The sequence below is a fragment of the Amia ocellicauda genome, chromosome 2 (genome assembly GCF_036373705.1).
Source record: "Amia ocellicauda isolate fAmiCal2 chromosome 2, fAmiCal2.hap1, whole genome shotgun sequence".
Taxonomy (NCBI): Eukaryota; Metazoa; Chordata; class Actinopteri; order Amiiformes; family Amiidae; genus Amia; species Amia ocellicauda.
Genome location: NC_089851.1, coordinates 57,494,513 through 57,518,850, shown reverse-complemented (window position 1 = coordinate 57,518,850; position 24,338 = coordinate 57,494,513). Strand labels below are relative to the sequence as shown.

The following is a 24,338-nucleotide window of genomic DNA, read 5'->3' as shown; positions in this document are numbered from 1 at the left end:
TCAATTCTTAAAATCACTTAAAAAAATTTAAAATCTTTGTGATTTTAACGAAAAACAAAACAATTAACTTAAAATAAACGTGCACAAAACAACAAAACAAACGTGATTAAAGCAAAACTGCTCACCAACATAAAAGTCAAATACATTGAAAATAACTGAAAATGCATTGGACAAAATAAAAAAAACAATTAAAAAGGTAAAAATAAAAAACAAACAAAAAAGGTCCAATGCATTTAAAATTAAATCCAAAACAGTCAATGTATTTGACAAAAGAATATAACAAAACTAAACCAAAAAACCCCTAAAACAATTAGTGGTTTAAAAACAACTAAATCTTTAAAAACAATTAAGATTCATTTTTAAAATCGTTTTAAAAACAATCATCCATAAATTAATTAAAAGATCTTGGACTCGGGCTCCAGCAGGGGGAACTGACCGTCCCCGGAGGTGGGTCCCATCATGGGATCCTGAGCTCCCCCAGATCTTGTATGTGCCAGTTCTTATAGGCTTATAGGCTGCCCTCAACTTTTAGAACTGGAAAAAGACGTGGCGGAAGATATGGGGGCTGCAAGGGCAGCTCCTCATTAGAATAGCGTTGAGTATCCCTGCCTGTCATGCGGGAGACTGGGGTTTGATTTCCCAATAGCAGGCTCCTTCTCTGGTTTTGCTTCCCCCACCTAGGGGGGGAAGCCTACACAAAGGACTTGGGAACAAGAAAGAAATGTCACCCCAATGACCAGAGAAAGGAGGAAGAGCAAGAGCAACACAATAATTCCAATAGATTCCAATCTCTATATGTAGATTTATATATTATAAAGTCATAGAGCGAGAGAGAGAGATTGCAAAAAAATGTGTGAGAGAAACAGATTTTACGAATGGGGGCCAACAAGCCATAGGGGGGCTGGCACTATTCTTTGGCGTCATAGTCAGCAGGATTCAAACCTGCACGGGGAGACTTCAATGGATAACTAGTCCATAGCGGGGGATGTGGAGAAGCAGGTGTATCCCGATGAGGAAGGGACAGGGAGCAGATCGCTTTACAGATCAAGAAGGATATAGGATTAAAAGCGTCTGCTAAACCTACTTAAAATGATGGACGGGGGTGCTTGACTTATTTTTTTCTGCTGTCTGTTTTCTTTGTGTGTGTTACTCACTCTACTTCTATAATGGACACAATTAAAGTATGAATGGATGCGTTAAAGAGAGCGGCTGTGTTTTAGTATGTCAAGCAGAAATGCCTGTCCGTGATCTTTTTAGATGCAGATGCACACAGAGCACGCTAGAGGGGGAGTGGGTCAGGAATTGGAAAGGCGAGATTTGTTTTAGTCATGGGTCAAGACAGAGTGCAGGAGTTACAGTTTTATTTTCAGGGCATTTTAGATTAGTTTCTGTTTTAATGACTGAGGTGGTGGAAGGACGCCTGCTTGTTGTCAAGGCAGTAGTTGAGAGACGATTGTTTGTTTTTATAAATGTATATGCACCAACAAATGGCAGGGAGAGAGTGGGGGGGTTAAAACAGCTTGACAATGACAATTATTGATTTTAATTGCACCCTGCATGACAAACTTGACAGGAACCACACTGAGCCGCACTCCCAGTCTGCCAGGGAGATGAGGGAGCTGCAGGAGAGGCATGACCTGCAGGATGTGTGGAGGAGTTTGTATGGGGCAGAAAGGCAGTATAGCTGGTCGGAGGTGCGGGAGGACACTCTCTCCCTATCCAGGCTTGATCAGATTTACACTGTACTCCAGTGAGGTGGATGAGCCTCAGACCAACATGCAGCATCTCCTTGGAGACCTGCCGCAGGTGCCGGAGGAGAAGCAGGCTGGGCTGGAGGGGGAGCTCACCCTGCAGGAGCTTACTGCTGCTCTTCATGGGTTGAGTACAAGGAAGGCCCAGGGCATTGATGGCCTGCCAGTTGAGTTTTATAGCACCTTCTGGGGTCTGCTGGGGACTGACCTGCTGGCAGTGATGCAGGAGAGCATCCAGCAAGGGGCGCTGCAAGTGAGCTGCAGGCGTGCCCTCGTGGCACTGTTGCCCAAGAAGGATGACCTGTGCTAGAACTGAAGCTCCTCTCCAGAGTGATGGCCTGATCCATCTGATCCACCCTGACCAGTCCTACTGTGTGCCTGGTAGGTCCATACAGGACAACATCCTGTTCATTAGGCACATCATGGAGGTCTCCAGGCTGTTGGGGTTAAAGACTGGTCTCATTGCGCTGGACCAGGAAAAGGCTTTTGACCGGGTTGAGCACCAGTACCTGTGGCGGATGATGGAGGCTTTTGGGTTCAGCCCTGTTTTCATAGCCATGACCAGGGTGCTCTATGGTGACACTCAAAACATATTGAAAATCAATGTTGGCTTGAGCGCCCCCTTCAGGGTGTACAGGGGAATCTGGCAGGGCTGCCCCATGTTGGGATGCTCCACTCCATGGCCATTGAGCCATTGCTGCAGGAGCTGCACAGAGTGGTGGGGGGGCTTTATGTCCCTCGCTGCCCGACACCCTTCCGCTTCTCTGCCTACGCTGATGATGTGGTGGTGCTGGTGGGGTGCGAGGGGGATGTGGACAGAATCAGCACCTCGCTCTGGGACTTAAACCAAAGTGAACTGGTCCAAGAGCACGGGGTTGCTGCTGGGGGAGTTGGGGGGGCAGGGAGGCCTGCAACTCCCTGGAGGATTACAGTGGTGCAGAGGTGGTCTCAAGTACTTGGGGGTGCACCTGGGGGATCAGGCCATGGAGCAGAGGAACTGGGAGGGGATGCCGGAGGGGCTGCGGGGGAGGCTCGGGCGATGGCGCTGGCTGCTCCCTCAGCGGTCTTCTTCTGGACTGGTCTGCACTGGCTGTGAAAGGGGCTACTATACCTGCCCCGTGAGGAGGGGGGGCAAGGGCTGGTGGACGTGGAGTGCAGGATGGCTGCTTTCCATCTGCAGTTCCTGCAGAAGCTGGTCTACGGGCCGAGCCTCCTGTCCTGGAGGCCGCTTACGTGGACCTTGCTCCGTCATGTGGGGACGCTGCAGGTGGACAGTGCAATGTCCCTGATGGACATTAGCAGGCTGGCAGCAGGCAACCTTCCTGGGTTCTACCGCAGTGTGTTGAGGGCCTGGCAGCTGCTCACAGCCTGACATGTGTACAGCTCCCTCATCCTGCACTGGCTGCTCCAGATGCCCATCATCTGGACCGGGGTGTTCCAGCTGCATGATCTGCTGGCTGGAGGATTGTGGACAGCCTGGAAGGGAAAATGGGTGTGCGCTCCCTGCGCTGGACAGGTATTCTGCTCGGCCGAGGCCGGTGCCACCCTGCCTTCTGAAGGGAAACTGCTGCTGAGGGAGTGTTTCCTCCAGCTCCAGACCCCAGAGCCCCAGTTCAAGTTCCCCAATTTGCTGGTTTCCCCCTTCCCTGAGGTATGATGGAGGCCTCTCAGGGACCCTGTTGAGGAGGGGTCCGCAGGAGTTGTCCCTGGATGGGGCCTGTGTGAAGGCCCAGCACCAAACGCAGCTCTTGCCGCTAACTGACATGCCCTGGAGGGACAGGCTGGGGGGGAGGAGGGGAAGGGGGAGCCAGTATGGCACAGTGTGTATCAGCCACTGCTGAAAAGAGAGCTTGGGATCTGCAGTGGAGAGTGCTCCACGTTATCATTGCCATCAAGTACTTCCTGTTGCTAATTAACGTTGCACAATGTGACATCAGTTTGCACACCTTTCTCTTTCTTCTTCTCAAGTCCTTTGTGTAGGCTTCCCCCACCACTCCCCGGAATCAATCCCCGGTCTCCCGCAAGACAGGTAGACATACTCACCACTATACTAATGAGGAGCTGCCCCTGGTGCCCCTGCTGCCCCCACATCTTCCGCCACGTCCTTTTACGGTTCTAAATTTGTCAGAGCAAGGTGAGGGCAGCATCCCTGCCTCACCTGCCTACTTTATTCCACCTTGTGAGTGTCCTTCGGTCAGCTCAGGCTGCGGAAGGCAATCCTGGACCACTACTCGCATTCCTAGTACCCTGCCGAGTGGTCAGGATGTCCGAGCAGTCTAAGAGGCTGCGTTCATGTTGCAGTCTCCTCTGGAGTTCAAGTCCCACTTCTGACATATCCAGTGTTCCTTTTGCCCTTCTTCAAACGTGTCAGCAGGAACACCTTTGTCTGTCTCTGTGGTGTAATCGATTAGCTGTTGACCTTTAGAATGCACCCAGGGAGGGCCCCCTTTTCCCCCCACCCCCTGTTATTATTTCTACTTCGGGCGGTCAGCTTGCCAGACTGCGGCTTTCCTTCAGCCACAGTAACCTTATGCTGCTTGCTGTGGACGGCCATCTTGCTAAAGTCTAAGGAGGTTTTAGAAGCTTCCTTTACATTGCCTAGATCAACATAAACCAAGGCACTGCTGGGATTCAAACCCAGAGTTTCCTGTTTACAAGATAGGTGCTTTGACCAACTAAGCCACAGCGCCAGTACTCCCCTGTTCCCCAGTGCCTACACTCAGGGGTAAGGAGCAAAACAAAACAAAACAAAACAAAACAAAACAAAACAAAACAAAACAAAACAAAACAAAACAAAACAAAACAAAACAAAACAAAACAAAACAAAACAAAACAAAACAAAACAAATACTATTTTATTGGATTTAGTATTTTCTTTTCATCAATAAAAACAATTCAATTTTTAATACTTATGATTAAAAACATTGACATATCAATCCTTAAAATCACTTAAAAATTTTAAAATCTTTGTGATTTTAACAAAACTAAAACAATTAACTTTTAAAATAAATGTGCTCAAATCAAATAAACAAAACGTGATAAAAGCAAAAACTGCACACCAACAAAAAAGTCAAATACATTGAAAATAACTGAAAATGCATTAGACAAAATAAAGAAACAAAACAAAACAAAGTGTGGATCCAGGCTGCAACAAAGGAAGCACACAGAGGTGTACACGTAAGGTTGATGGGAGCAACAAGCTTCCTGGTGAGCTTGTCCCGCGGGTGGCAATGGGAATTCGACATCGGCCGTTAGGTGCGCGTAGCCCACGCAGGGATGTCCTTTGGGTTTTGGTTCTTCTTTAAAAACTTTCATCTGTCCTGTTGGCTTTCCGCTTCATAACGTCCTCCAATGGCTTTACTATTAGCCTATCTTGCTAAAACTAAGGGTTGATGTAACAGTTCGGGTGGGATATTTAACAGCCCCTCCCAACCTGCACACAACGAATAATGTGACAGCAAACAACTCAAACAACTGATACAAATGTGTGTATCCTAGCACAATGAAATGTATTTGGAATAAATTACAGCACATTTAAGATGAGCAAAAAGATCATGAAAAAGGAAGGACAACAAAAGTCATAACAAATCAGACACTATTACAAATGGTGGCGATACAAAGTCCACAATGAAGTTCCCCCAGTCCTTTACCAGTTCATATCACAACCGACGCTGAGGTGCCGTGGAAATCATGGAAGTGTTGATTATAACATGTCCATTATGGTCAAGACTTCCAAAGTGGGCGAAAGATTAATTTAACAGTCTTTTGTGCAATGAATCCGCGGTTGAAGTATTCCCCCACCATGGCGTCTCATTTCTCCTGTTCCTCTTCCCTTTCTCCTTTTATATCCGTTCCATAAATTAGGTCATCTGTAGTCCACCACATCCTCACCTGGAACCATGTATGCACAACAGCACCAGCAGGGGATAGTGGTCACCACAATACACACTCATAACACAACAAATATAAAGCACAAGCTTCACAAGGTGCACATAAAGCCCACCTAAGGCACTGCTGGGATTCAAACCCAGGATCTCCTGTTTGCTAAACAGGCACCTTAACCAACTAAGCCAAGATGCTGCCAATAGTAGCAGAACAGCAGATCACGGACCACTGTCAATCAGATGCTTGCCTTGCCGTCCATCCATCTATCCATCTATCTATCTATCTATCTATCTATCTATCTATCTATCTATCTATCTATCTATCTATCTATCTATCTATGACTCTCGATATCTAACTCTCGCTTGCTAGTTAGCTAGCTATGACTCTACACTCAGGCGTAAGGAACAAAACAAAACAAAACAAAACAAAACAAAACAAAATCTGGATGCAGGCTGCAACAAAGGAAGCACACAGAGGTGTAAACGTAAGGTTGACGGCACCAAGACTGCAGCTGCTGCTGCCGATAGTAGCATAACAGCAGATCACGGACCACTGTCAATCAGATGCTTGCCTTGCCGTCTATCTATCTATCTATCTATCTATCTATGACTCTCGATATCTAACTCTCTTTGCTGGCTATCGCTCCCCCAATGGTCAGTAGCATAGTAGCATAACAGCAGATCACGGACCACTGTCAATCAGATGCTAGCCTTGCCATCCATCCATCTATCTATCTATCTATGACTCTCGATATCTATCTCTCTTGCTTGCTATCGCTCCCCCAATGGTCAGTAGCATAGTAGCATAACAGCAGATCACGGACCACTGTCAATCAGATGCTTGCCTTGCCATCCATCCATCCATCTATCTATCTAGCTAGCTAGCTATCTAGCTAGCGAGCTATCTATCTATGACTCTCGATATCTAACTCTCTTGCTTGCTATCGCTCCCCCAATGGTCACGTATGTTGCATTCAACGACAAAGAAAATCGTGTGCTGGAAATGATTTCTGGCAACTGTGAAGGAGCTGCACGACTGCAGCAAGCACAACACCTCTGTCTGTCTCTGTGGTGCAATCGCTCAGCGCGTTTGGCTGTTAACCGAAAGGATGGTGGTTTGAATCCACCAAGGGACGGCCAACTTTTCCCCCCACCCCTTGTTATTGTTTCTACTTCTGGCGGTCACCTTGCCAGACTGCGGCTACAGTAACCTTAAGCTGATTGCTGCAGACGGCCATCTTGGAAAAATGTATTGAGCGTTTAGAAACTTCCTTTCCATTGCCTAGGCCAACATAAACCAAGGCACTGCTAGGGGTCGAACCCAGGGTTTCCTGTTTACGAGACAGGTGCTTTGACCAACTAAGCCACGGTGCCAGGACTCTCCCATTCCCCAGTGCCTACACTCAGGCGTAAGGAACAAAACAAAACAAAACAAAACAAAACAAAACAAAACAAAACAAAACAAAACAAAACAAAACAAAACAAAACAAAACAAAAAAAAAATCTGGATGCAGGCTGCAACAAAGGAAGCACGCAGAGGTGAAAACGTAAGGTTGACGGGAGCAACAAGCTCCCTGTTGCGACTGTCCAGGGGCTGCAATGGGAATTGGACGTTGGCCGTTAGGTGCGCGTAGCGCGTGTCCTTTGGGTTCTGGTTCTTCTTTACAAACCGGCTTCTGTCCAGTTGGCTTTCCGGTTCATTACGTCCTCTGATGGCTTTACGATAAGCCTATCTTGCAATCAGATGCTTGCCTTGCCGTCCATCCATCCATCTATCTATCTATCTATCTATGACTCTCGATATCTAACTCTCTTGCTTGCTATCGCTCCCCCAATGGTCAGTAGCATTGTAGCATAACAGCAGATCACGGACCACTGTCAATCAGATGCTTGCCTTGCCGTCCATCCATCCATCCATCTATCTATCTATCTATGACTCTCGATATCTAACTCTCTTGCTTGCTATCGCTCCCCCAATGGTCAGTAGCATAGTTGCATAACAGCAGATCACAGACCACTGTCAATCAGATGCTTGCCTTGCCGTCCATCCATCCATCCATCTATCTTTCTATGTATCTATGTCTCTCGATATCTAACTCTCTTGCTTGCTAACGCTCCCCCAATGGTCAGTAGCATAGTAGCATAACAGCAGATCACGGACAACTGTCAATCAGATGCTTGCCTTGCCGTCCATCCATCCATCTATCTATTTATCTATCTATGACTCTTGATATCTAACTCTCTTGCTTGCTATCGCTCCCCCAATGGTCAGTAGCATAGTAGCAAATCACGGACCACTGTCAATCAGGTGCTTGCCTTGCCGTCCATCCATCCATCCATCTATCTATCTATCTATCTATCTATGACTCTCAATATCTAACTCTCTTGCTTGCTATCGCTCCCCCAATGGTCAGTAGCATAGTAGCATAACAGCAGATCACGGACCACTGTCAATCAGATGCTTGCCTTGCAGTCCATCCATCTATCTATCTATCTATCTATAACTCTTGATATCTAACTCTCTTGCTTGCTATCGCTCCCCCAATGGTCAGTAGCATTGTAGCATAACAGCAGATCATGGACCACTGTCAATCAGATGCTTGCCTTGCCGTCCATCCATCCATCCATCTATCTATGACTCTCGATATCTAACTCTCTTGCTTGCTATCGCTCCCCCAATGGTCAGTAGCATAGTTGCATAACAGCAGATCACAGACCACTGTCAATCAGATGCTTGCCTTGCCGTCCATCCATCCATCCATCTATCTTTCTATGTATCTATGTCTCTCGATATCTAACTCTCTTGCTTGCTATCGCTCCCCCAATGGTCAGTAGCATAGTAGCATAACAGCAGATCACGGACCACTGTCAATCAGATGCTTGCCTTGCCGTCCATCCATCTATCTATCTATCCATCTATGACTCTTGATATCTAACTCTCTTGCTTGCTATCGCTCCCCCAATGGTCAGTAGCATAGTAGCATAACAGCAGATCACGGACCACTGTCAATCAGATGCTTGCCTTGCCGTCCATCCATCCATCTATCTATTTATCTATCTATGACTCTTGATATCTAACTCTCTTGCTTGCTATCGCTCCCCCAATGGTCAGTAGCATAGTAGCAAATCACGGACCACTGTCAATCAGGTGCTTGCCTTGCCGTCCATCCATCCATCCATCTATCTATCTATCTATCTATGACTCTCAATATCTAACTCTCTTGCTTGCTATCGCTCCCCCAATGGTCAGTAGCATTGTAGCATAACAGCAGATCACGGACCACTGTCAATCAGATGCTTGCCTTGCCGTCCATCCATCTATCTATCTATCTATCTATGACTCTTGATATCTAACTCTCTTGCTTGCTATCGCTCCCCCAATGGTCAGTAGCATAGTAGCATGACAGCAGATCACGGACCACTGTCAATCAGATGCTTGCCTTGCCGTCCATCCATCCATCCATCTATCTATGACTCTCGATATCTAACTCTCTTGCTTGCTATCGCTCCCCCAATGGTCAGTAGCATAGTTGCATAACAGCAGATCACAGACCACTGTCAATCAGATGCTTGCCTTGCCGTCCATCCATCCATCCATCTATCTTTCTATGTATCTATGTCTCTCGATATCTAACTCTCTTGCTTGCTATCGCTCCCCCAATGGTCAGTAGCATAACAGCAGATCACGGAACACTGTCAATCAGATGCTTGCCTTGCCGTCCATCCATCCATCCATCTATCTATCTATCTATCTATCTATGACTCTCGATATCTAACTCTCTTGCTTGCTATCGCTCCCCCAATGGTCAGTAGAATAGTAGCATATCAGCAGATCATGGACCACTGTCAATCAGATGCTTGCCTTGTCGTCCATCCATCCATCTATCTATCTATCTATCAATCTAGCTATCTAGATAGCTATCAATCTATGACTCTCAATATCTAACTCTCTTGCTTGCTATCGCTCCCCCAATGGTCAGTAGAATAGTAGCATAACAGTAGATCACGGACCACTGTCAATCAGATGCTTGCCTTGCCGTCCATCCATCCATCCATCTAGCTATTTAGCTAGCTATCAATCTATGACTCTCAATATCTAACTCTCTTGCTTGCTATCGCTCCCCCAATGGTCACGTATGTTGCATTCAACGACAAAGAAAATCGTGTGCTGGAAATGATTTCTGGCAACTGTGAAGGAACTGCACGACTGCAGCAAGCACAACACCTCCGTCTGTGTCTGTGGCGCAATCGGTCAGCGTGTTCGGCTGTTATTCGAAAGGATGGTGGTTTGAATCCACCCAGGGACGGCCCACTTTTCCCCCCGCCCCTTGTTATTGTTTCTACTTCTGGCGGTCACCTTGCCAGACTGCGGCTACAGTAACCTTAAGCTGATTGCTGCAGACGGCCATCTTGGAAAAATGTATTGAGCGTTTAGAAACTTCCTTTCCATTGCCTAGGCCAACATAAACCAAGGCACTGCTAGGGGTCGAACCCAGGGTTTCCTGTTTACGAGACAGGCGCTTTGACCAACTAAGCCACGGTGCCAGGACTCTCCCATTCCCCAGTGCCTACACTCAGGCGTAAGAAACAAAACAAAACAAAACAAAACAAAACAAAACAAAACAAAACAAAACAAAACAAAACAAAACAAAACAAAACAAAACAAAACAAAACAAAACAAAACAAAACAAAACAAAACAAAACAAAACAAAATCTGGATGCAGGCTGCAACAAAGGAAGCACACAGAGGTGAAAACGTAAGGTTGACGGGAGCAACAAGCTCCCTGTTGCGACTGTCCAGGGGCGGCAATGGGAATTGGACGTTAGGTAAGTAGCATAGTAGCATAACAGCAGATCACGGACCACTGTCAATCAGATGCTTGCCTTTCCGTCCATCCATCCATCTATCTATCTATCTATCTATCTATGACTCTCGATATCTAACTCTCTTGCTTGCTATCGCTCCCCCAATGGTCAGTAGCATAGTAGCATAACAGCAGATCACGGACCACTGTCAATCAGATGCTTGCCTTGCCGTCCATTTATCCATCCATCTATCTATCTATCTATCTATGACTCTCGATATCTAACTCTCTTGCTTGCTATCGCTCCCCCAATGGTCAGTAGCATAGTAGCATAACAGCAGATCACGGACCACTGTCAATCAGATGCTTGCCTTGCCGTCCATTTATCCATCCATCTATCTATCTATCTATCTATGACTCTCGATATCTAACTCTCTTGCTTGCTATCGCTCCCCCAATGGTCAGTAGCATAGTAGCATAACAGCAGATCACGGACCACTGTCAATCAGATGCTTGCCTTGCCGTCCATTTATCCATCCATCTATCTATCTATCTATCTATCTATGACTCTCGATATCTAACTCTCTTGCTTGCTATCGCTCCCCAATTGGTCAGTAGCATAGTAGCATAACAGCAGATCACGGACCACTGTCAATCAGATGCTTGCCTTGCCGTCCATCCATCCATCCATCTATGACTCTCGATATCTAACTCTCTTGCTTGCTATCGCTCCCCCAATGGTCAGTAGCATAGTAGCATAACAGCAGATCACGGACCACTGTCAATCAGATGCTTGCCTTGCCGTCCATCCATCCATCCATCTATCTATCTATCTATCTATGACTCTCCATATCTAACTCTCTTGCTTGCTATCGCTCCCCCAATGGTCAGTAGCATAGTAGCATAACAGCAGATCACGGACCACTGTCAATCAGATGCTTGCCTTGCCGTCCATCCATCCATCCATCTATCTATCTATCTATCTATGACTCTCAATATCTAACTCTCTTGCTTGCTATCGCTCCCCCAATGGTCACGTATGTTGCATTCAACGACAAAGAAAATCGTGTGCTGGCAATGATTTCTGGCAACTGTGAAGGAACTGCACGACTGCAGCAAGCACAACACCTCTGTCTGTGTCTGTGGCGCAATCGGTCAGCGTGTTCGGCTGTTAACCGAAAGGATGGTGGTTTGAATCCACCCAGGGACGGCCCACTTTTCCCCCCGCCCCTTGTTATTGTTTCTACTTCTGGCGGTCACCTTGCCAGACTGCGGCTACAGTAACCTTAAGCTGCTTGCTGCGGACGGCCATCTTGGAAAAATGTATTGAGCGTTTAGAAACTTCCTTTCCATTGCCTAGGCCAACATAAACCAAGGCACTGCTAGGAGTCGAACCCAGGGTTTCCTGTTTACGAGACAGGCGCTTTGACCAACTAAGCCACGGTGCCAGGACTCTCCCATTCCCCAGTGCCTACACTCAGGCGTAAGAAACAAAACAAAACAAAACAAAACAAAACAAAACAAAACAAAACAAAACAAAACAAAACAAAACAAAACAAAACAAAACAAAACAAAACAAAACAAAACAAAACAAAACAAAACAAAATCTGGATGCAGGCTGCAACAAAGGAAGCACACAGAGGTGAAAACGTAAGGTTGACGGGAGCAACAAGCTCCCTGTTGCGACTGTCCAGGGGCGGCAATGGGAATTGGACGTTAGGTAAGTAGCATAGTAGCATAACAGCAGATCACGGACCACTGTCAATCAGATGCTTGCCTTGCCGTCCATTTATCCATCTATCTATCTATGACTCTCGATATCTAACTCTCTTGCTTGCTATCGCTCCCCCAATGGTCAGTAGCATAGTAGCATAACAGCAGATCACGGACCACTGTCAATCAGATGCTTGCCTTGCCGTCCATCCATCCATCCATCTATGACTCTCGATATCTAACTCTCTTGCTTGCTATCGCTCCCCCAATGGTCAGTAGCATAGTAGCATAACAGCAGATCACGGACCACTGTCAATCAGATGCTTGCCTTGCCGTCCATTTATCCATCCATCTATCTATCTATCCATCTATGACTCTCGATATCTAACTCTCTTGCTTGCTATCGCTCCCCCAATGGTCAGTAGCATAGTAGCATAACAGCAGATCACGGACCACTGTCAATCAGATGCTTGCCTTGCCGTCCATCCATCCATCCATCTATCTATCTATCTATCTATGACTCTCCATATCTAACTCTCTTGCTTGCTATCGCTCCCCCAATGGTCAGTAGCATAGTAGCATAACAGCAGATCACGGACCACTGTCAATCAGATGCTTGCCTTGCCGTCCATCCATCCATCCATCTATCTATCTATCTATCTATGACTCTCAATATCTAACTCTCTTGCTTGCTATCGCTCCCCCAATGGTCACGTATGTTGCATTCAACGACAAAGAAAATCGTGTGCTGGCAATGATTTCTGGCAACTGTGAAGGAACTGCACGACTGCAGCAAGCACAACATCTGTGTCTGTGGCGCAATCGGTCAGCGTGTTCGGCTGTTAACCGAAAGGATGGTGGTTTGAATCCACCCAGGGACGGCCCACTTTTCCCCCCGCCCCTTGTTATTGTTTCTACTTCTGGCGGTCACCTTGCCAGACTGCGGCTACAGTAACCTTAAGCTGCTTGCTGCGGACGGCCATCTTGGAAAAATGTATTGAGCGTTTAGAAACTTCCTTTCCATTGCCTAGGCCAACATAAACCAAGGCACTGCTAGGAGTCGAACCCAGGGTTTCCTGTTTACGAGACAGGCGCTTTGACCAACTAAGCCACGGTGCCAGGACTCTCCCATTCCCCAGTGCCTACACTCAGGCGTAAGAAACAAAACAAAACAAAACAAAACAAAACAAAACAAAACAAAACAAAACAAAACAAAACAAAACAAAACAAAACAAAACAAAACAAAACAAAACAAAATCTGGATGCAGGCTGCAACAAAGGAAGCACACAGAGGTGAAAACGTAAGGTTGACGGGAGCAACAAGCTCCCTGTTGCGACTGTCCAGGGGCGGCAATGGGAATTGGACGTTAGGTAAGTAGCATAGTAGCATAACAGCAGATCACAGACCACTGTCAATCAGATGCTTGCCTTGCCGTCCATCCATCCATCCATCCATCTATCTATCTATCTATGACTCTCCATATCTAACTCTCTTGCTTGCTATCGCTCCCCCAATGGTCAGTAGCATAGTAGCATAACAGCAGATCACGGACCACTGTCAATCAGATGCTTGCCTTGCCGTCCATCCATCCATCTATCTATCTATCTATCTAGCTATCTATCTAGCTATTTAGCTAGCTATCAATCTATGACTCTCAATATCTAACTCTCTTGCTTGCTATCGCTCCCCCAATGGTCACGTATGTTGCATTCAACGACAAAGAAAATCGTGTGCTGGCAATGATTTCTGGCAACTGTGAAGGAACTGCACGACTGCAGCAAGCACAACACCTCCGTCTGTGTCTGTGGCGCAATCGGTCAGCGTGTTCGGCTGTTAACCGAAAGAATGGTGGTTTGAATCCACCCAGGTACGGCCCACTTTTCCCCCCGCCCCTTGTTATTGTTTCTACTTCTGGCGGTCACCTTGCCAGACTGCGGCTACAGTAACCTTAAGCTGCTTGCTGCGGACGGCCATCTTGGAAAAATGTATTGAGCATTTAGAAACTTCCTTTCCATTGCCTAGGCCAACATAAACCAAGGCACTGCTAGGAGTTGAACCCAGGGTTTCCTGTTTACGAGACAGGCGCTTTGACCAACTAAGCCACGGTGCCAGGACTCTCCCATTCCCCAGTGCCTACACTCAGGCGTAAGAAACAAAACAAAACAAAACAAAACAAAACAAAACAAAACAAAACAAAACAAAACAAAACAAAACAAAACAAAACAAAACAAAACAAAACAAAACAAAACAAAATCTGGATGCAGGCTGCAACAAAGGAAGCACACAGAGGTGAAAACGTAAGGTTGACGGGAGCAACAAGCTCCCTGTTGCGACTGTCCAGGGGCGGCAATGGGAATTGGACGTTAGGTAAGTAGCATAGTAGCATAACAGCAGATCACGGACCACTGTCAATCAGATGCTTGCCTTGCCGTCCATTTATCCATCTATCTATCTATGACTCTCGATATCTAACTCTCTTGCTTGCTATCGCTCCCCCAATGGTCAGTAGCATAGTAGCATAACAGCAGATCACGGACCACTGTCAATCAGATGCTTGCCTTGCCGTCCATCCATCCATCCATCTATGACTCTCGATATCTAACTCTCTTGCTTGCTATCGCTCCCCCAATGGTCAGTAGCATAGTAGCATAACAGCAGATCACGGACCACTGTCAATCAGATGCTTGCCTTGCCGTCCATCCATCTATCTATCTATCTATCTATCTAGCTATCTATCTAGCTATTTAGCTAGCTATCAATCTATGACTCTCAATATCTAACTCTCTTGCTTGCTATCGCTCCCCCAATGGTCACGTATGTTGCATTCAACGACAAAGAAAATCGTGTGCTGGCAATGATTTCTGGCAACTGTGAAGGAACTGCACGACTGCAGCAAGCACAACACCTCCGTCTGTGTCTGTGTCGCAATCGGTCAGCGTGTTCGGCTGTTAACCGAAAGGATGGTGGTTTGAATCCACCCAGGGACGGCCCACTTTTCCACCCGCCCCTTGTTATTGTTTCTACTTCTGGCGGTCACCTTGCCAGACTGCGGCTACAGTAACCTTAAGCTGCTTGCTGCGAACGGCCATCTTGGAAAAATGTATTGAGCGTTTAGAAACTTCCTTTCCATTGCCTAGGCCAACATAAACCAAGGCACTGCTAGGAGTCGAACCCAGGGTTTCCTGTTTACGAGACAGGCGCTTTGACCAACTAAGCCACGGTGCCAGGACTCTCCCATTCCCCAGTGCCTACACTCAGGCGTAAGAAACAAAACAAAACAAAACAAAACAAAACAAAACAAAACAAAACAAAACAAAACAAAACAAAACAAAACAAAACAAAACAAAACAAAACAAAATCTGGATGCAGGCTGCAACAAAGGAAGCACACAGAGGTGAAAATGTAAGGTTGACGGGAGCAACAAGCTCCCTGTTGCGACTGTCCAGGGGCGGCAATGGGAATTGGACGTTAGGTAAGTAGCATAGTAGCATAACAGCAGATCACGGACCACTGTCAATCAGATGCTTGCCTTGCCGTCCATCCATCCATCTTTCTATCTAGCTATCTATCTAGCTATTTAGCTAGCTATCAATCTATGACTCTCAATATCTAACTCTCTTGCTTGCTATCGCTCCCCCAATGGTCACGTATGTTGCATTCAACGACAAAGAAAATCGTGTGCAAGAAATGATTTCTGGCAACTGTGAAGGAACTGCACGACTGCAGCAAGCACAACACCTCTGTCTGTGTCTGTGGCGCAATCGGTCAGCGTGTTCGGCTGTTAACCGAAAGGATGGTGGTTTGAATCCACCCAGGGACGGCCCACTTTTCCACCCGCCCCTTGTTATTGTTTCTACTTCTGGCGGTCACCTTGCCAGACTGCGGCTACAGTAACCTTAAGCTGCTTGCTGCGAACGGCCATCTTGGAAAAATGTATTGAGCGTTTAGAAACTTCCTTTCCATTGCCTAGGCCAACATAAACCAAGGCACTGCTAGGAGTCGAACCCAGGGTTTCCTGTTTACGAGACAGGCGCTTTGACCAACTAAGCCACGGTGCCAGGACTCTCCCATTCCCCAGTGCCTACACTCAGGCGTAAGAAACAAAACAAAACAAAACAAAACAAAACAAAACAAAACAAAACAAAACAAAACAAAACAAAACAAAACAAAACAAAACAAAACAAAACAAAACAAAACAAAACAAAACAAAACAAAACAAAATCTGGATGCAGGCTGCAACAAAGGAAGCACACAGAGGTGAAAACGTAAGGTTGACGGGAGCAACAAGCTCCCTGTTGCGACTGTCCAGGGGCGGCAATGGGAATTGGACGTTAGGTAAGTAGCATAGTAGCATAACAGCAGATCACGGACCACTGTCAATCAGATGCTTGCCTTGCCGTCCATCCATCCATCTATCTATCTATCTATCTATGACTCTCGATATCTAACTCTCTTGCTTGCTATCGCTCCCCCAATGGTCAGTAGCATAGTAGCATAACAGCAGATCACGGACCACTGTCAATCAGATGCTTGCCTTGCCATCCATCCATTTATCTATCTATCTATCTATGACTCTCGATATCTAACTCTCTTGCTTGCTATCGCTCCCCCAATGGTCAGTAGCATTGTAGCATAACAGCAGATCACGGACCACTGTCAATCAGATGCTTGCCTTGCCGTCCATCCATCTATCTATCTATCTATCTATGACTCTTGATATCTAACTCTCTTGCTTGCTATCGCTCCCCCAATGGTCAGTAGCATAGTAGCATGACAGCAGATCACGGACCACTGTCAATCAGATGCTTGCCTTGCCGTCCATCCATCCATCCATCTATCTATGACTCTCGATATCTAACTCTCTTGCTTGCTATCGCTCCCCCAATGGTCAGTAGCATAGTTGCATAACAGCAGATCACAGACCACTGTCAATCAGATGCTTGCCTTGCCGTCCATCCATCCATCCATCTATCTTTCTATGTATCTATGTCTCTCGATATCTAACTCTCTTGCTTGCTATCGCTCCCCCAATGGTCAGTAGCATAACAGCAGATCACGGAACACTGTCAATCAGATGCTTGCCTTGCCGTCCATCCATCCATCCATCTATCTATCTATCTATCTATCTATGACTCTCGATATCTAACTCTCTTGCTTGCTATCGCTCCCCCAATGGTCAGTAGAATAGTAGCATATCAGCAGATCATGGACCACTGTCAATCAGATGCTTGCCTTGTCGTCCATCCATCCATCTATGTATCTATCTATCTATCTAGCTATCTAGATAGCTATCAATCTATGACTCTCAATATCTAACTCTCTTGCTTGCTATCGCTCCCCCAATGGTCAGTAGAATAGTAGCATAACAGCAGATCACGGACCACTGTCAATCAGATGCTTGCCTTGCCGTCCATCCATCCATCCATCTATCTATCTATCTAGCTATTTAGCTAGCTATTTAGCTAGCTATCAATCTATGACTCTCAATATCTAACTCTCTTGCTTGCTATCGCTCCCCCAATGGTCACGTATGTTGCATTCAACGACAAAGAAAATCGTGTGCTGGAAATGATTTCTGGCAACTGTGAAGGAACTGCACGACTGCAGCAAGCACAACACCTCCGTCTGTGTCTGTGGCGCAATCGGTCAGCGTGTTCGGCTGTTATTCGAAAGGATGGTGGTTTGAATCCACCCAGGGACGGCCCACTTTTCCCCCCGCCCCTTGTTATTGTTTCTACTTCTGGCGGTCACCTTGCCAGACTGCGGCTACAGTAACCTTAAGCTGATTGCTGCAGACGGCCATCTTGGAAAAATGTATTGAGCGTTTAGAAACTTCCTTTCCATTGCCTAGGCCAACATAAACCAAGGCACTGCTAGGGGTCGAACCCAGGGTTTCCTGTTTACGAGACAGGCGCTTTGACCAACTAAGCCACGGTGCCAGGACTCTCCCATTCCCCAGTGCCTACACTCAGGCGTAAGAAACAAAACAAAACAAAACAAAACAAAACAAAACAAAACAAAACAAAACAAAACAAAACAAAACAAAACAAAACAAAACAAAACAAAACAAAACAAAACAAAATCTGGATGCAGGCTGCAACAAAGGAAGCACACAGAGGTGAAAACGTAAGGTTGACGGGAGCAACAAGCTCCCTGTTGCGACTGTCCAGGGGCGGCAATGGGAATTGGACGTTAGGTAAGTAGCATAGTAGCATAACAGCAGATCACAGACCACTGTCAATCAGATGCTTGCCTTGCCGTCCATCCATCCATCCATCCATCTATCTATCTATCTATGACTCTCCATATCTAACTCTCTTGCTTGCTATCGCTCCCCCAATGGTCAGTAGCATAGTAGCATAACAGCAGATCACGGACCACTGTCAATCAGATGCTTGCCTTGCCGTCCATCCATCCATCTATCTATCTATCTATCTAGCTATCTATCTAGCTATTTAGCTAGCTATCAATCTATGACTCTCAATATCTAACTCTCTTGCTTGCTATCGCTCCCCCAATGGTCACGTATGTTGCATTCAACGACAAAGAAAATCGTGTGCTGGCAATGATTTCTGGCAACTGTGAAGGAACTGCACGACTGCAGCAAGCACAACACCTCCGTCTGTGTCTGTGGCGCAATCGGTCAGCGTGTTCGGCTGTTAACCGAAAGAATGGTGGTTTGAATCCACCCAGGTACGGCCCACTTTTCCCCCCGCCCCTTGTTATTGTTTCTACTTCTGGCGGTCACCTTGCCAGACTGCGGCTACAGTAACCTTAAGCTGCTTGCTGCGGACGGCCATCTTGGAAAAATGTATTGAGCATTTAGAAACTTCCTTTCCATTGCCTAGGCCAACATAAACCAAGGCACTGCTAGGAGTCGAACCCAGGGTTTCCTGTTTACGAGACAGGCGCTTTGACCAACTAAGCCACGGTGCCAGGACTCTCCCATTCCCCAGTGCCTACACTCAGGCGTAAGAAACAAAACAAAACAAAACAAAACAAAACAAAACAAAACAAAACAAAACAAAACAAAACAAAACAAAACAAAACAAAACAAAACAAAACAAAACAAAATCTGGATGCAGGCTGCAACAAAGGAAGCACACAGAGGTGAAAATGTAAGGTTGACGGGAGCAACAAGCTCCCTGTTGCGACTGTCCAGGGGCGGCAATGGGAATTGGACGTTAGGTAAGTAGCATAGTAGCATAACAGCAGATCACGGACCACTGTCAATCAGATGCTTGCCTTGCCGTCCATCCATCCATCTTTCTATCTAGCTATCTATCTAGCTATTTAGCTAGCTATCAATCTATGACTCTCAATATCTAACTCTCTTGCTTGCTATCGCTCCCCCAATGGTCACGTATGTTGCATTCAACGACAAAGAAAATCGTGTGCAAGAAATGATTTCTGGCAACTGTGAAGGAACTGCACGACTGCAGCAAGCACAACACCTCTGTCTGTGTCTGTGGCGCAATCGGTCAGCGTGTTCGGCTGTTAACCGAAAGGATGGTGGTTTGAATCCACCCAGGGACGGCCCACTTTTCCACCCGCCCCTTGTTATTGTTTCTACTTCTGGCGGTCACCTTGCCAGACTGCGGCTACAGTAACCTTAAGCTGCTTGCTGCGAACGGCCATCTTGGAAAAATGTATTGAGCGTTTAGAAACTTCCTTTCCATTGCCTAGGCCAACATAAACCAAGGCACTGCTAGGAGTCGAACCCAGGGTTTCCTGTTTACGAGACAGGCGCTTTGACCAACTAAGCCACGGTGCCAGGACTCTCCCATTCCCCAGTGCCTACACTCAGGCGTAAGAAACAAAACAAAACAAAACAAAACAAAACAAAACAAAACAAAACAAAACAAAACAAAACAAAACAAAACAAAACAAAACAAAACAAAACAAAACAAAACAAAACAAAATCTGGATGCAGGCTGCAACAAAGGAAGCACACAGAGGTGAAAACGTAAGGTTGACGGGAGCAACAAGCTCCCTGTTGCGACTGTCCAGGGGCGGCAATGGGAATTGGACGTTAGGTAAGTAGCATAGTAGCATAACAGCAGATCACGGACCACTGTCAATCAGATGCTTGCCTTGCCGTCCATCCATCCATCTATCTATCTATCTATCTATGACTCTCGATATCTAACTCTCTTGCTTGCTATCGCTCCCCCAATGGTCAGTAGCATAGTAGCATAACAGCAGATCACGGACCACTGTCAATCAGATGCTTGCCTTGCCGTCCATCCATCCATTTATCTATCTATCTATCTATGACTCTCGATATCTAACTCTCTTGCTTGCTATCGCTCCCCCAATGGTCAGTAGCATTGTAGCATAACAGCAGATCACGGACCACTGTCAATCAGATGCTTGCCTTGCCGTCCATCCATCTATCTATCTATCTATCTATGACTCTTGATATCTAACTCTCTTGCTTGCTATCGCTCCCCCAATGGTCAGTAGCATAGTAGCATGACAGCAGATCACGGACCACTGTCAATCAGATGCTTGCCTTGCCGTCCATCCATCCATCCATCTATCTATGACTCTCGATATCTAACTCTCTTGCTTGCTATCGCTCCCCCAATGGTCAGTAGCATAGTTGCATAACAGCAGATCACAGACCACTGTCAATCAGATGCTTGCCTTGCCGTCCATCCATCCATCCATCTATCTTTCTATGTATCTATGTCTCTCGATATCTAACTCTCTTGCTTGCTATCGCTCCCCCAATGGTCAGTAGCATAACAGCAGATCACGGAACACTGTCAATCAGATGCTTGCCTTGCCGTCCATCCATCCATCCATCTATCTATCTATCTATCTATCTATGACTCTCGATATCTAACTCTCTTGCTTGCTATCGCTCCCCCAATGGTCAGTAGAATAGTAGCATATCAGCAGATCATGGACCACTGTCAATCAGATGCTTGCCTTGTCGTCCATCCATCCATCTATGTATCTATCTATCTATCTAGCTATCTAGATAGCTATCAATCTATGACTCTCAATATCTAACTCTCTTGCTTGCTATCGCTCCCCCAATGGTCAGTAGAATAGTAGCATAACAGCAGATCACGGACCACTGTCAATCAGATGCTTGCCTTGCCGTCCATCCATCCATCCATCTATCTATCTATCTAGCTATTTAGCTAGCTATTTAGCTAGCTATCAATCTATGACTCTCAATATCTAACTCTCTTGCTTGCTATCGCTCCCCCAATGGTCACGTATGTTGCATTCAACGACAAAGAAAATCGTGTGCTGGAAATGATTTCTGGCAACTGTGAAGGAACTGCACGACTGCAGCAAGCACAACACCTCCGTCTGTGTCTGTGGCGCAATCGGTCAGCGTGTTCGGCTGTTATTCGAAAGGATGGTGGTTTGAATCCACCCAGGGACGGCCCACTTTTCCCCCCGCCCCTTGTTATTGTTTCTACTTCTGGCGGTCACCTTGCCAGACTGCGGCTACAGTAACCTTAAGCTGATTGCTGCAGACGGCCATCTTGGAAAAATGTATTGAGCGTTTAGAAACTTCCTTTCCATTGCCTAGGCCAACATAAACCAAGGCACTGCTAGGGGTCGAACCCAGGGTTTCCTGTTTACGAGACAGGCGCTTTGACCAACTAAGCCACGGTGCCAGGACTCTCCCATTCCCCAGTGCCTACACTCAGGCATAAGAAACAAAACAAAACAAAACAAAACAAAACAAAACAAAACAAAACAAAACAAAACAAAACAAAACAAAACAAAACAAAACAAAACAAAACAAAATCTGGATGCAGGCTGCAACAAAGGAAGCACACAGAGGTGAAAACGTAAGGTTGACGGGAGCAACAAGCTCCCTGTTGCGACTGTCCAGGGGCGGCAATGGGAATTGGACGTTAGGTAAGTAGCATAGTAGCATAACAGCAGATCACGGACCACTGTCAATCAGATGCTTGCCTTGCCGTCCATTTATCCATCTATCTATCTATGACTCTCGATATCTAACTCTCTTGCTTGCTATCGCTCCCCCAATGGTCAGTAGCATAGTAGCATAACAGCAGATCACGGACCACTGTCAATCAGATGCTTGCCTTGCCGTCCATCCATCCATCTTTCTATCTAGCTATCTATCTAGCTATTTAGCTAGCTATCAATCTATGACTCTCAATATCTAACTCTCTTGCTTGCTATCGCTCCCCCAATGGTCACGTATGTTGCATTCAACGACAAAGAAAATCGTGTGCTGGAAATGATTTCTGGCAACTGTGAAGGAACTGCACGACTGCAGCAAGCACAACACCTCTGTCTGTGTCTGTGGCGCAATCGGTCAGCGTGTTCGGCTGTTAACCGAGAGGATGGTGGTTTGAATCCACCCAGGGACGGCCCACTTTTCCACCCGCCCCTTGTTATTGTTTCTACTTCTGGCGGTCACCTTGCCAGACTGCGGCTACAGTAACCTTAAGCTGCTTGCTGCGGACGGCCATCTTGGAAAAATGTATTGAGCGTTTAGAAACTTCCTTTCCATTGCCTAGGCCAACATAAACCAAGGCACTGCTAGGAGTCGAACCCAGGGTTTCCTGTTTACGAGACAGGCGCTTTGACCAACTAAGCCACGGTGCCAGGACTCTCCCATTCCCCAGTGCCTACACTCAGGCATAAGAAACAAAACAAAACAAAACAAAACAAAACAAAACAAAACAAAACAAAACAAAACAAAACAAAACAAAACAAAACAAAACAAAACAAAACAAAATCTGGATGCAGGCTGCAACAAAGGAAGCACACAGAGGTGAAAACGTAAGGTTGACGGGAGCAACAAGCTCCCTGTTGCGACTGTCCAGGGGCGGCAATGGGAATTGGACGTTAGGTAAGTAGCATAGTAGCATAACAGCAGATCACGGACCACTGTCAATCAGATGCTTGCCTTGCCGTCCATCCATCCATCTATCTATCTATCTATCTATGACTCTCGATATCTAACTCTCTTGCTTGCTATCGCTCCCCCAATGGTCAGTAGCATAGTAGCATAACAGCAGATCACGGACCACTGTCAATCAGATGCTTGCCTTGCCGTCCATCCATCCATTTATCTATCTATCTATCTATGACTCTCGATATCTAACTCTCTTGCTTGCTATCGCTCCCCCAATGGTCAGTAGCATTGTAGCATAACAGCAGATCACGGACCACTGTCAATCAGATGCTTGCCTTGCCGTCCATCCATCTATCTATCTATCTATCTATGACTCTTGATATCTAACTCTCTTGCTTGCTATCGCTCCCCCAATGGTCAGTAGCATAGTAGCATGACAGCAGATCACGGACCACTGTCAATCAGATGCTTGCCTTGCCGTCCATCCATCCATCCATCTATCTATGACTCTCGATATCTAACTCTCTTGCTTGCTATCGCTCCCCCAATGGTCAGTAGCATAGTTGCATAACAGCAGATCACAGACCACTGTCAATCAGATGCTTGCCTTGCCGTCCATCCATCCATCCATCTATCTTTCTATGTATCTATGTCTCTCGATATCTAACTCTCTTGCTTGCTATCGCTCCCCCAATGGTCAGTAGCATAACAGCAGATCACGGAACACTGTCAATCAGATGCTTGCCTTGCCGTCCATCCATCCATCCATCTATCTATCTATCTATCTATCTATGACTCTCGATATCTAACTCTCTTGCTTGCTATCGCTCCCCCAATGGTCAGTAGAATAGTAGCATATCAGCAGATCATGGACCACTGTCAATCAGATGCTTGCCTTGTCGTCCATCCATCCATCTATGTATCTATCTATCTATCTAGCTATCTAGATAGCTATCAATCTATGACTCTCAATATCTAACTCTCTTGCTTGCTATCGCTCCCCCAATGGTCAGTAGAATAGTAGCATAACAGCAGATCACGGACCACTGTCAATCAGATGCTTGCCTTGCCGTCCATCCATCCATCCATCTATCTATCTATCTAGCTATTTAGCTAGCTATTTAGCTAGCTATCAATCTATGACTCTCAATATCTAACTCTCTTGCTTGCTATCGCTCCCCCAATGGTCACGTATGTTGCATTCAACGACAAAGAAAATCGTGTGCTGGAAATGATTTCTGGCAACTGTGAAGGAACTGCACGACTGCAGCAAGCACAACACCTCCGTCTGTGTCTGTGGCGCAATCGGTCAGCGTGTTCG

General features: G+C 46.3%; 15 non-coding genes across 15 annotated transcripts; 2 read left to right on the top strand and 13 right to left on the bottom strand.

Annotated features, from left to right (window-relative positions):
* Positions 1-4,367: 4,367 nt before the first annotated feature.
* On the bottom strand, positions 4,368-4,441 carry trnat-ugu (transfer RNA threonine (anticodon UGU)). Its single transcript has one exon. It is a non-coding gene; the product is annotated as a tRNA-Thr (tRNA).
* A 2,493-nt stretch (positions 4,442-6,934) lies between these two features.
* On the bottom strand, positions 6,935-7,008 carry trnat-cgu (transfer RNA threonine (anticodon CGU)). Its single transcript has one exon. It is a non-coding gene; the product is annotated as a tRNA-Thr (tRNA).
* Positions 7,009-10,105: 3,097 nt separating this feature from the next.
* Positions 10,106-10,179, bottom strand: trnat-cgu (transfer RNA threonine (anticodon CGU)). Its single transcript has one exon. It is a non-coding gene; the product is annotated as a tRNA-Thr (tRNA).
* Positions 10,180-11,813: 1,634 nt separating this feature from the next.
* trnat-cgu (transfer RNA threonine (anticodon CGU)) lies at positions 11,814-11,887 on the bottom strand. The gene has a single exon. It is a non-coding gene; the product is annotated as a tRNA-Thr (tRNA).
* Positions 11,888-13,197: 1,310 nt separating this feature from the next.
* trnat-cgu (transfer RNA threonine (anticodon CGU)) lies at positions 13,198-13,271 on the bottom strand. Its single transcript has one exon. It is a non-coding gene; the product is annotated as a tRNA-Thr (tRNA).
* Positions 13,272-13,951: 680 nt separating this feature from the next.
* On the top strand, positions 13,952-14,025 carry trnan-guu (transfer RNA asparagine (anticodon GUU)). The gene has a single exon. It is a non-coding gene; the product is annotated as a tRNA-Asn (tRNA).
* A 164-nt stretch (positions 14,026-14,189) lies between these two features.
* On the bottom strand, positions 14,190-14,263 carry trnat-cgu (transfer RNA threonine (anticodon CGU)). Its single transcript has one exon. It is a non-coding gene; the product is annotated as a tRNA-Thr (tRNA).
* A 1,041-nt stretch (positions 14,264-15,304) lies between these two features.
* trnat-cgu (transfer RNA threonine (anticodon CGU)) lies at positions 15,305-15,378 on the bottom strand. Its single transcript has one exon. It is a non-coding gene; the product is annotated as a tRNA-Thr (tRNA).
* A 759-nt stretch (positions 15,379-16,137) lies between these two features.
* On the bottom strand, positions 16,138-16,211 carry trnat-cgu (transfer RNA threonine (anticodon CGU)). Its single transcript has one exon. It is a non-coding gene; the product is annotated as a tRNA-Thr (tRNA).
* Positions 16,212-18,018: 1,807 nt separating this feature from the next.
* Positions 18,019-18,092, bottom strand: trnat-cgu (transfer RNA threonine (anticodon CGU)). Its single transcript has one exon. It is a non-coding gene; the product is annotated as a tRNA-Thr (tRNA).
* Positions 18,093-18,777: 685 nt separating this feature from the next.
* Positions 18,778-18,851, top strand: trnan-guu (transfer RNA asparagine (anticodon GUU)). Its single transcript has one exon. It is a non-coding gene; the product is annotated as a tRNA-Asn (tRNA).
* Positions 18,852-19,015: 164 nt separating this feature from the next.
* On the bottom strand, positions 19,016-19,089 carry trnat-cgu (transfer RNA threonine (anticodon CGU)). The gene has a single exon. It is a non-coding gene; the product is annotated as a tRNA-Thr (tRNA).
* Positions 19,090-19,853: 764 nt separating this feature from the next.
* trnat-cgu (transfer RNA threonine (anticodon CGU)) lies at positions 19,854-19,927 on the bottom strand. The gene has a single exon. It is a non-coding gene; the product is annotated as a tRNA-Thr (tRNA).
* Positions 19,928-21,723: 1,796 nt separating this feature from the next.
* On the bottom strand, positions 21,724-21,797 carry trnat-cgu (transfer RNA threonine (anticodon CGU)). Its single transcript has one exon. It is a non-coding gene; the product is annotated as a tRNA-Thr (tRNA).
* An 893-nt stretch (positions 21,798-22,690) lies between these two features.
* Positions 22,691-22,764, bottom strand: trnat-cgu (transfer RNA threonine (anticodon CGU)). The gene has a single exon. It is a non-coding gene; the product is annotated as a tRNA-Thr (tRNA).
* Positions 22,765-24,338: the final 1,574 nt, after the last annotated feature.